General features: G+C 38.7%; 1 long non-coding RNA gene across 1 annotated transcript in view; it reads right to left on the bottom strand.

Annotated features, from left to right (window-relative positions):
• Nucleotides 1-11209: 11209 nt before the first annotated feature.
• The window catches only part of LOC113920613, a 40791-nt gene continuing 39756 nt past the window's right edge, over nucleotides 11210-12244 (bottom strand). Inside the window, exon 4 of the long non-coding RNA XR_003519325.1 lies at nucleotides 11210-11849. This is a non-coding gene — a long non-coding RNA (uncharacterized LOC113920613). The remainder of the gene's footprint in view (nucleotides 11850-12244) is intronic.

Below are 12244 nucleotides of genomic sequence, written 5' to 3'. Positions count from 1 at the left end.
TATGATCCTCTCAATAGATGCAGAAAAAGCATTTGACAAAGTACAGCATCCTTTCTTGATCAAAACTCTTCAGAGTATAGGGATAGAAGATACATACCTCAATATTATAAAAGCCATCTATGAAAAACCTACAGCCAATATCATTCTCAATGGGGAAAAGCTGAGAGCTTTTCCCCTAAGGTCAGGAACACGGCAGGGATGTCCACTATCATCACTGCTATTCAACATAGTATTAGAAGTCCTAGCCACAGCAATCAGACAACAAAAAGAAATCAAAGGCATCCAAATCAGCAAAGAGGAAGTCAAACTCTCACTCTTCGCAGATGATATGATACTGTATGTGGAAAACCCAAAAGACTCCACCCCAAAACTGCTAGAACTCATACAGGAATTCAGTCAAGTAGCAGGATATACAATCAATGCACAGAAATCAGTGGCATTCCTACATACCAACAACAAGACAGAAGAGAGACAAATCAAGGAGTCGATCCCATTTACAATTGCACCCAAAACCATAAGATACCTAGGAATAAATTTAACCAAAGAAGCAAAGGATCTGTACTCGGAAAACTATAAAATACTCATGAAAGTAATTGAAGAAGACACAAAGAAATGGAAAAACCATGCTCATGGATTGGAAGAACCAACATTGTGAAGATGTCAATGCTACCTAGAGCAATCTACACATTCAATGCAATCCCCAACAAAATACCATCCACTTTTTTCAAAGAAATGGAACAAATAATCCTAAAATTTGTATGGAACCAGAAGAGACCCCGAATAGCCAGAGGAATATTGAAAAAGAAAAGCAATGCTGGTGGCATCACAATCCGGACTTCCAGCTCTATTACAAAGCTGTCATCATCAAGACAGTATGGTACTGGCACAAAAACAGACACATAGATCAATGGAACAGAATCAAGAGCCCAGAAATGGACCCTCAACTCTATGGTCAACTCATCTTCGACAAAGCAGGAAAGAATGTCCAATGGCAAAAAGACAGTCTCTTCAACAAATGGTGTTGGGAATATTGGACAGCCACATGCAGAAGAATGAAACTGGACCATTTCCTTACACCACACACAAAAATAGACTCCAAATGGTTGAAAGACCTAAACGTGAGACAGGAGTCCATCAAAATCCTAAAGGAGAACACAGGTAGCAACCTCTTTGACCTCAGCCGCAGCAACTTCTTCTGAGAAACATCACCAAAGGCAAGGGAAGCAAGGGTAAAAATGAACTATCGGGATTTCATCAAGATAAAAAGCCTTTGCACAGCAAAAGGAACAGTCCACAAAACCAAAAGACAACCGACAGAATGGGAGAATATATTTGCAAATGACATATCAGATAAAGGGCTAGTATCCAAAATCTATAAAGAACTTATCAAACTCAACACCCAAAGAACAAATGATCCAATCAAGAAATGGGCAGAAGACATGAACAGACATTTTTCCAAAGAAGACATCCAAATGGCCAACAGACACATGAAAAAGTGCTCCACATCGCTCAGCATCAGGGAAATCCAAATCAAAACCTCCATGAGATACCACCTCACACCAGTCAGAATGGCTAAAATTAACAAGTCAGGAAACGACAGATGTTGGCGGGGATGTGGAAAAAGGGGAACCCTCCTACACTGTTGGTGGGAATGCAAGCTGGTGCAGCCACTCTGGAAAACAGTATGGAGGTTCCTCAAACAGTTGAAAATAGAGCTACCATACGATCCAGCAATTGCACTACTGGGTATTTACCACAAAGATCCAAATGTAGGGACCTGAAGGGGTATGTGCACCCCAATGTTTATAGCAGCAATGTCCACAATAGCCAAACTGTGGAAAGAGCCAAGATTTCCATCAACAGATGAATGGATAAAGAAGATGTGGTATATATACACAATGGAATATTATGCAGCCATCAAAAGGAATGAGATCTTGCCATTTGTAACAACGTGGATGGAACTGGAGGGTGTTATGCTGAGTGAAATAAGTCAATCAGAGAAAGACATGTATCATATGACCTCACTGATATGAGGAATTCTTAATCTCAGGAAACAAACTGAGGGTTGCTGGAGAGGTGGGTGGTGGGAGGGATGGGGTGGCTGGGTGATAGACATTGGGGAGGGTATGTGCTATGGTGAGCACTGTGAATTGTGCAAGACTGTTGAATCACAGATCTGTACTTCTGAAACAAATAATGCAAGATATGTTAAGAAAAAAGTAAAAGAAGATAGCAGGAGGGGAAGAATGAATGGGAGTAAGTCGGAGGGGGAGACGAACCATGAGAGACGATGGACTCTGAAAAACAAACTGAGGGTTCTGGGGGAGGTGGGGGGATGGGTTAGCCTGGTGATGGGTATTAAGGAGGGCACGTTCTGCATGGATCACTGGGTGTTATGCAGAAACAATGAATCATGGAACACTACATCAAGAACTAATGATGTAATGTATGGTGATTAACATAACAATAAAAATAAATAAATAAAAATCAGGTTGGACCAATATAAAACAAAAAGTGTCATGTTAGATTTTGATCCAACATAGTCAATACTCTCATTAAATTGATGTATTCTAATCATTCCACTTAAAATGCAGAGTGGCAGACTAAATAAAAAAGCAAGATCCAATATATACTATCTCCAAAAAATGCACTTTAAACTTAAGGACACAGGTTAAAACTAAACAGGTAAAAATTAATATTTCCTGTAAAGAATAGTCATAGAAAAGTTGGAATGGTTATCAAACAAAGTAGACTGTAAATCAAGGAATTTTGTCAGAAATAGAGACATTTCAATGATAAATGGTTCATTTACCAAGAACACACAACACAACAATCCTAAATGCGTGTGTTCTACTACAGAGTTGCAAAGACAAAAAGAGAAAATGACAAAACTAGGGAGAGAAATAAATCCATGATTGCTGGAGATTTTCAATATTCCTTTTTCTTGTAAATGACAAAGTAGGAAAAAATAGCAAGAATATAGAAAGAACTTTGGTTTTTGACTTTAATGGAGTAACTGGAATAGAACTTGTATCCACCTTAACAACTAGAAAACTGTACACAAAATATCAAACAAATTTTGAACTTGAACAATAGGTAGCACAGGCCTGAGGTCACTGAGAAGGACAGTCAGTGTGATGAGACTTAGAATCATGTGGCTTTGTGCCTGGAGAAGCTTTCTGAATCGGCCTGTGAGGTGGGTTAACTGGAACATTACAATGGTCTCACAGAAGAAACAAGCAGAGGGGGTAGGAACGTGTGGGACAGAGTCCCAAAAGGAAGAAAGCCACAGAGACAGCTCTAGAAATCTGCATAGGGTTTTCCTCAAATCTGCTGCTAAATACTAACCCAGTTGGGCAAAGGATGAAATATCTGAAGACAAGCAAAGAACAAGTGGGGAGCTCTAAGCTAAACAATTTCTAAAGCTCTCTCTCACCCAGGAGGCATTGAGTTGTGACTTAGCAAGAGCGAGGCGTCCCCCTGATCACTTGGAGCACTCAGTGGAGACACCACCAGAGCATCATGCCTCAGTACCAGAACCATACTCGCCCCCAAATAAAGGCTTATCTAGAACCCACCTTATAAAATCAAGGCTTGAAACAATCAAGCTAATAAGCAAAAAACATAATTGCTGGCAAGTACAAAGTTCAATACTCTTAAAAATGCAACCATAATCCAGACACTCAACAATGTAAAATCACAATGTTTAGGATCCTGTAAAAAAAAAAAAATCTAGAAATCCCAAAAATCAGGTCATTATGACCTATTACCAGGAGAAAAATTAGCCAATAGCTGCAAACCTAGAAATAAGGTAGTTAGTAGAATTATAAGACAAAGATTTTTAAATGCCTGTTTAAATATGTTCAGAGTCACAGAAAAACCTGATGATAATGAGAAAAGAAATGGAGGGTGAAAAAGGTATATAGAAATTCTAAAGATGAAAAGTACATTATCTGAAATATAAAATTCACAATATTAAAAGCTTTGACTAAACTCAACATTCCTGATAACATTTCTCAGCAAATTAGCAATAAAAGGTATCTTCCTCAATCTATGAAAAGCTTATAGCTAACATCAGACTTAATGGCGAGGGACCAAATACTTTCCCCATTAAGACTGAAACAGGGCAAGGATGTTGATTGTCCCCACTTTTATTCAACATTACATTGGACAACATAGCATATGAAATAAATAAATCTGTGACTTACTCTTGCACTGCAGCTCCAACTAGTTCATAGTAAATACCAAAAAGTAATAGAATGTTCCATCTAGACACAGAAGATTGTGAATTCCAATCCTCTCCGTTAGATGAGGGATCTAGAATGTGCCTTACAGCCCCAAGGAAACATAGATCAGACATGTTAGGAAGATAATGTTTTAAACCATATTTCAATGTTCTTTTCTTCTTGTATTAGTGTCAGTGTGACCTTCTCCTGCTCCATCACCATTCTTTCAGAGGCATCCATTTGTCCTGGGAGGATTAGGATCATTAAAGCAAAGATATAAAGAGGAAGCATTCAGCTCTTGCATACAAAGTAGAATTTTTAAGTCTGCAACAATCAAATTGTCTTTGAAGCCAGGCTTCACAGAAAGTATTTTTAAATTCCTTTGTATATCATTAACATATTAGGAGCTAGGCTTGACAGAGTAGATCACAGAATTTCTTCCATAGTGTAGAGAAAAGATTGATTCTGCTATTAAGACTGCACTGTGAGACCTGATGTCCCAGGAAGATGAATGGTGATTGGTGATATATTTAAGTACTGTCCATGACAGAAGGGGAGATGAGATGAAAACCTGCCTTTTATGTGTTGGTGAAGTATGGGAAGGAGAAGGAGACAGTGAGAGATGAATTTGCTTTTGCTACATAACAAGCCACCTAAAATTTACTGTCTTAACACGACAATAATTTATTTAGTTCATGATTCTGCAGGTCATCAAATTTGATTGAGCCCAACTAGGCCATTCTGGTCCTGGCTGGGCTCACTCTTAAGTCTGTGACTGGATAGTAGGTTGACTGGCTGGTCTAAGATGGTCTGAGATGGGCCAGGTTGTCTTTCTTTTCCAATGTCTCCCCTCCTCCAGCCAGCTAACCTGGGCTTGTTCATATGGTGGTGACAGTGTACCAAGAATAAGGATGGAGGCACGTTAGATCCTTTGCAGCCTACAGTCAGAAATGACATGGCCTCACTTCTGCTGCATTTCATTGATCAAAGCAAATCACAAGGCCAGCCCAGGTTCATAGAGTAGAGAAAGACACCCACCTCTTCATGGGAAAGACTTCAAAGTCATATTACAAAGGAGCATGAAGGGGAATAATAGTGCCCATTTTTATAAGCAATTTCCCACAAGGTTCATGTTCCCCTGTACCACCCTGTGCCTCTTCCTCCTGCTGTTGAAGGATGTGCCTGAATATGATGAAAAGGAAAATAAAAATCATAGAACCTAGTCCTGATTCATGTTTACATCTCTAAGAGGAGACCTCAGTGCTGACTTAGGGAGAGTATGGGACAATGAGATTAGCAGCATGAGCTGCTGAGTCAGAGGGAGGTTCTGGGTCTAACCCCCTGAATTCTCTCTTGATTCCTTGGTGACAATAGCGGAAGGTATCCAAGAGTGTAGGTTGCCCTTTGGAAGGATGCAGAAAGACAGCTGATGGTGCTAGACAGTTCATTGTGCTGGCATCAAAGTGAGTCTGTGCCAAAGACTGCAGAATGATCAACAAAGCCAGGAATCAAGTGAGGATCACAACCAGACCTCACCAGAGAGACCAGAGTAACTGACCACAAGCCCTTAGGCTGCAGAATTTAGCAGCCAATTCCAGAAGGATGAGCCGTGACCAGTAGACTTAGGAAGACTCCTTTGCTACTGAGGGGCTGTGGTTTGACTGTGTCCCCTCAAAATTCATATGTTGACATCCTAACCCCCCCCCCCCAGGTGATGGTATTAGAAGGTGGGGCCTTTGGGAAGTGATTAGGTCATGAGGGTGGAGCCCTCACGAATGAGATTAGTACCTTTATAAAAGAAGCCTTAAGAAAGTTCCCTTGCCCCTTCTGTGATGTGAGATTATAGAGGGCTCTGTCAGAGAAGGACGCGGCAGACTCCCTATTCATACATCTTCAGGGGAGTGGGAAGGAAGATCTATCATTTACCTAAAAGTGGCTGTTTAAACCAGAAGAGACTCAGATTTTGTTCCGTTTAAATTTCTTTGTTGCCCCATTCAGAGGAAGCTACAGAGGAAGACTAAATTAAAAAAAAAATTTAAATTATGTTTTCTTTGTGTAACTACTTTATCTAACAACCTAACTGGGTGAGGTACAATTGTGACAAGTTTTGATTTGTCTCCACTCACTAACTTCAACCCAATTTGGGTGAATCAACCTTTCAGGTAGAACTTACAGATTTTTTGTTGCTTGCAATTAATAACAAGTCTAATTAAAATAACTTCAGGATCTGGAGGTGGTAAAGATTTTTTAAATGGGACATAAAACATATCAACCATAAAAATATTAATAAATTGGACTTTTAAAATTAAGAACTTGATCAAGTTTGTTAAAAGATATTATTTAAAAAAGTGAAAAAGTAATGGACGGGGGGGGAGAAGATATTTACTATATGCAGTGGGATTGATATGGATTCATAGCTGAATATATAAAGAACTCATCTAAATAGATAAGGGCAAGAAAACTCAATTAAAATGCACAAAAGATTAAACAGAACCTTCACAAAAGAGGATATGTAATTGGCCAATAAACATATGCAAAGCTGCTTAACTTCCTTATTTATCAGGAAAATGCAAATTAAAACTACCCTGAAATATTTTTACTAACCCAGTAGAATAACTAAATAAAATAGAGACTACCAAGTGTAAAATGAAGATGTGGCGGAACAAGAATGATAACATACTGCTCTTCAGAAAACTCAGATGACTTATCCCCAAGCCAAAGATATGACCCAAACATCCTAGTCCAGCGTACAGATCCACCGCAAAAGTAAACATGTTTTCACCCAAATATATGTACTAAAATATATATTGAAGCACTCTTTTAGATATCTCCAAACTGGAAGTTATTCATGTGTCCATAAACAATAAAACTGATAAACTGTGGCATATTCACACAACAGAATACTTCATAGTAATGACAGTTAATGACCTAACAATATTTGTAAAAAATATGAATGATTCTCACACACATAATACTGAGTGGAAAAAGCCAGACCCTAAATAAACTGTATGATTCCATTTGTATAAAGTACAAAAATAGTAAAACTAATCTATGTTGTTTGATGTCACAATATTGGTTACTTTTTGGAGAGCAAACTAAGAGACTAGTAGGGAGGAAGGGGGTATCTTGGAGCTGAGAATACTCTGTTTCTGACCTGGAAGTTGGTAACACCACTGTGTTCAGTTTGTGAAAATTCAGCAATCTATACACATAAATGAACTTTTTAGTAGCTTTATTATATTTTAGCAAAAGCTTTTTAAAAGTCTGGTCTAGACCAATTGAAAACTGCCATCTCATACTTCCTCATCCTTTCTCCATCCCAGCTTCTATTAACCTGAGCTTAGAAGATCCTGAGTGGAAATGGAGATGTGGTCCACTTTCTCAAGGTACCTGTGCCTCCCTTTCCAGTTCTAACTCTCCTGGAATTGGGGTGAGGGAAGATGAGATGGAAGAGAAACAGACACTTTTCCCCCTTAACTGACCATGTGACTGCACTATTGTTGAGAGCCATTGCTTTCTGGCCAATGTGTCTTCCCTGATATCCTTGGTGCAGTAGGCAAAATACTGGCTCTAATGGACACATGTGTGTATCAATTTGGAGGTGCTGAGCCTGTGGGGTTTCCCAATGCTCAAATTCCCTGGCACAGGAGATCTAGCTGTGGTGAGCCTCTTTTCTCTTCCTAGAGGGTTCTTGACTTGCAGACAGATTTTTCCCAAACTTTGCAGTTCTGCTTAACTCACAGAAGGTAAGAATCCTATCCACTCCAAATCATAGAGTGCAGGCTGTTCCCTTTCTCTAGCTTACTATTCATCTCCAGTGAATCTCCTCCCCTGGTAGCTTAGATTAGATCAGAGTTGTCTAAGCTTATGTCCAATTTGGAAATGATGCCACCCTGTCTCATAGGCACTCCAGATTTTGATGAATGGTTTTCTTGAACCCTTCTGGGGTAAACAGAATAACACTTCCCAACCTCCCAACACCCAAATTCATCTGTGTTCTAATTCATAGCACCTGTGAATATTACATTACATTATAAGGCAAGCAGATTAAAATTGTGGATGGATTTATGGTTGTTAACTAGCTGATCTTTAAGGTAAGGAGATTGTTCTAGATTATCTAGGTGGGTCCAATGTAATCACAAGGGTCCTTAAATGGGGAAGAGAGAGGTAGGCAATCACTGTTAGAGTGATGCCATGCTAGAAAAACTTGATTGGCCATTGCTGGCTTTGAAGCTAGAAGGGCCCACAAACCAAAGAATGCAGGCAGCCTCTACAAGTTAGAAAAGGCAAGGAAGCAGATTTTCCCTCTAGCCTCCAGAAAGGAATGCAGGCCTGCCAACGACCTGATCTCAGCCCCGTGAAATGCACTGTAGACTTCTGACTTCCAGAACTGTAAGATAATAAATTTGTGTTGTTTTAAACCACTAGGTTTGTGGTTGGTTGTTACAGCAGTGAAGGAAACTAATGTACAACCTCTCCACTTGGAGGGAGGGCAGAGATCATCCCCTCCACAAAGCTGTGGACTTCTCCCTAAGCAGGGTCAAGGCTTAGGATTCCAAACATGCTTTTCTCTTCCTCGATCCCACCCCCAAATTTCCTCTCCTTTTATCTCCTGAAGGGAATAGAGAGAAAGAAAGTATCAGACCGTGGTTGGGGGCAGCAGAGTCTCTTTGGCTACATTTTGGTGAAGGGGAGAACGTCTGGTGCTCATTATTTACAGGTCTTTTTAGGATGCCTTACTTCTAGCCTTTCGAGCCTCACTTTGTCCCTCTACTTCTAATTCTGAGGCAACAGGGTATGTCTACAACACGCTGTCAGATTTGCATCCCTGAGTGGTGGGTTGCACATTACAATTTCTGACTATATACCACATAGGTAATCTACACTGCAGAGGCACAGATTCAAAGCAGCTCTTCCCTGACGTTAATAATTTATTTTTATATTCTAGTGATATGTGTACATAGTTTAAAAACTCTAATACTATTATGAGGCTGATCATTTGAAATAAGCATACCTTGCCTATTTCCTAAAAAGACTCATTCGGTATCCAGCCTGGTTGGTATGTACCTGATAGCTGGGCAGGGCAGGGGGCTGGGTGTCTGGCTTTTAGGAATTCAGATTTTTATTCATTACCCTGTTTTCAGCCTAGTGACCCATTACTCCCTCAGCTTGTTCTTCCAGGTGAGGTACCTAACTCAGTGTCTGGGGTGTAAATTGGGGGATGCGAATGCTCAATCCACCACCACACTGTTTTCGGCTCCACTCATACCCCAGACTTCATTTGGAAGATTTTAGTCCCTTCAGTCACTGTGCCTTTGAGGATTCTAGCATGAATCAGCCTGCCTATTGTTGTCATTCCCTCCTCCCCACAATAGACGGTTTGATTTTAGCATTTCTGCTCTGCTAAATCAGTTGTGACTCATCTATCTATTTTCCAACCTTCAAAATTCTGTTGACAATCTGCCCTGCTGTCATCCTTCTGCTCTCTTGTCTTGTATAAAAGGCTCAAGATTGTCTATCTTATATTCCTTTATTGTTATTGAAAAGGGTTCTGGGGTGGAGCAGAGATAAGCATATGGGATCTGTCTATTTTATGCATCTGTCAGTTTCCTTCCTTTGTTTCCTTAAATCCTTAAGTTGTATATGAATATTACCTCCAGGAAACAGTACAAAATAACAATTCTACTTCCTTGGATAAAAACAAAGCATTTCTCCCATTTGAACTCCTCCCCAAATGCCCATAATCTAATGCAATTCAATAGATCTGTAAAGCTTGTGTGCTTCCAGTAGCAATTTAGATAAAAGTGGTAAGTGTGGCCTCCATTGGCGTCAGTTTATAGCACCTGGTTGCCATGGTCACAGTTCTATAAAATGGAGTAAATAATGAAATAGTGTATCCTTCTCCTCAGCACCAGACATTTGTAGTATTCAAATATTTACAGATACAATAGACTTACTGAGTTTTCAAAAATATCAAAATGGGTCTGTTTCCTAAAGGGCAAATCTTTGCTACTGGCAGTTAAAGACATAAATAAATGAAATTCTTGCATTTGAGAAGCAGATACTAAAAGAAAACTAATATATAATCTTCCAGGACTTAACTTTAGTTTACTTTCAGAGATCATTTACTTTCCCACAAAAAAGATGGACATTGTTTTATTAGTTATGGATTAAATCATTTGGTGAATAAAGTCCTAAGACATTTTCTCTGCTTGTTTATACTTCATATTAATGATTATGAGCATCAAAGGCAGATTTATTGATGTCAGGACAGATAGTGACTTCAGTTTGGGATATGTAAGACTTAAAATTTATTTTTAATTTTTATCGTGATAAAAACACTTATCTGAGATCTACCCTTTCAACAGACTTTTACTTTTTCTTTCTTTCTTTCTTTTTTTTTTAAAGTAATCTCTACACCTAACACGGGGCTCAAACTGACAACCCGGAGATCAAAAGCGAGATGCTCAATGACTGAGCCAGCCAGTCATCCCTGCCCTGTTAATAGATTTTTAAGTATATAATGTATGTTCTTAATTGTGGGAACAATGTTTAATGGCAGATCTCTAGAACTTATTCATTTTGTATTACTGAAACTTTATACCTATTGATTAGCTAATCCCTGTTTCCTTTGAATGACTTACCAGTCACCAACCAGCCAATCATTTTTCTTCAAAGATCCTTCCTCAATACTTTGACTCACAGAGCTTAAAAAAATTCTGATGTGATGATTCATTAGGAAAATATAATAAAATTTAAATCAGAGCATGTACAAAGATAATTAATTTTAGGGTTAATTTTAGGGTTCTAGAAGGTACATGTGGAAAATGTAATTCTCCCATGAGTTTTTGCTTATTTCCAATTTGGGAGAGGTTTTGAGGAAGTAACAAATTGGAGAATGAATGTGTTTTTGATTAAAGTTTCTGTGCTGCTTTCAGAGACAACTACAATAGCATAAACCTAAATAAACATTCCAACATTTATTCCAGGCAAAATTACATAATATATTTTAATACCAAAATCAGAAGTAAAAGCATTGTTACTTTGGAGCCTGTTGGTCTCTAGTTGAAGGGGATATATGGGCTCCCTCTGGTGGTAAATGTGACAATAATAATAATTGAATAAATGTTGTTTAACCCAAAGACCAGATGGAATTTAATTGTCAGCAAGAGGTCTGCTCCAAATTACCATTTAGATTCTTCCCCCAGGCTCTCGACCAGGGAAATACACCAACATAGAATATTTATCCACTTATTTTACTTGAGTTATCTGGCACTTGAAATAAACAGCAGACTTAGAAATCTAGTTGACACTGTTTTGTCATCTAGAGCCCCTCTGAAATTTTGTAGAAGTATTCACTTATTCACTCACTCTGTGTTTCTTATGGAAAAATGTTGGGGTTAGTGGGTGGTAGGGCTGTGGTGCTGAGGAACTGGTCTTTTTTCCACTATCACCATAGTTCATTGGCACACGTACGCATACATAGTATCCTTGTGGTGTTTAGAGACAGGATTTACTGCCGTCAGCTTCTCTTCTATTATTTGTGCCAATCTTGTCCTCTTGCCTTCATATAAAGGCACAAAATTGTATGCCTTATATCCTTTACTGTTATTGAAGTGGGTTCTGTGATAGAGCAAAGATAAACATAGATGATCAGTCTGCCTTGTGTATCTTCTCTCCCCACTTTAATTGAAAATCTATCTTTATACAGTATTACAAAGAGGTTAGGTTTGATATGCACCTTATGTTTGGCTTTGAAAAGCATAGATCAAAACATCAAATACAGGCAGTCTTACAAAGTAATTGTCTATGATAAGTGCTCCTCCCCAACCCCCGTACCAGCTTTCCCTTTTTAGTCCCAAATTTAGAGACTTGAATGCATATTCAATCATTAAGTTTCTATATACATAAACAAAAAACTAGAATGAAGGGTCTAAATTCATAATTACCTAAGAATCAATCATTTTATAGCCAAGCTCCTCAGTTAATTTATTTAATTTACCCCAAAGATGTAGTTA

This window comes from Zalophus californianus, chromosome 3 (assembly GCF_009762305.2).
Source record: "Zalophus californianus isolate mZalCal1 chromosome 3, mZalCal1.pri.v2, whole genome shotgun sequence".
In the NCBI taxonomy this organism is placed as follows: domain Eukaryota; kingdom Metazoa; phylum Chordata; class Mammalia; order Carnivora; family Otariidae; genus Zalophus; species Zalophus californianus.
This window is presented reverse-complemented; position numbering and strand designations above follow the sequence as displayed.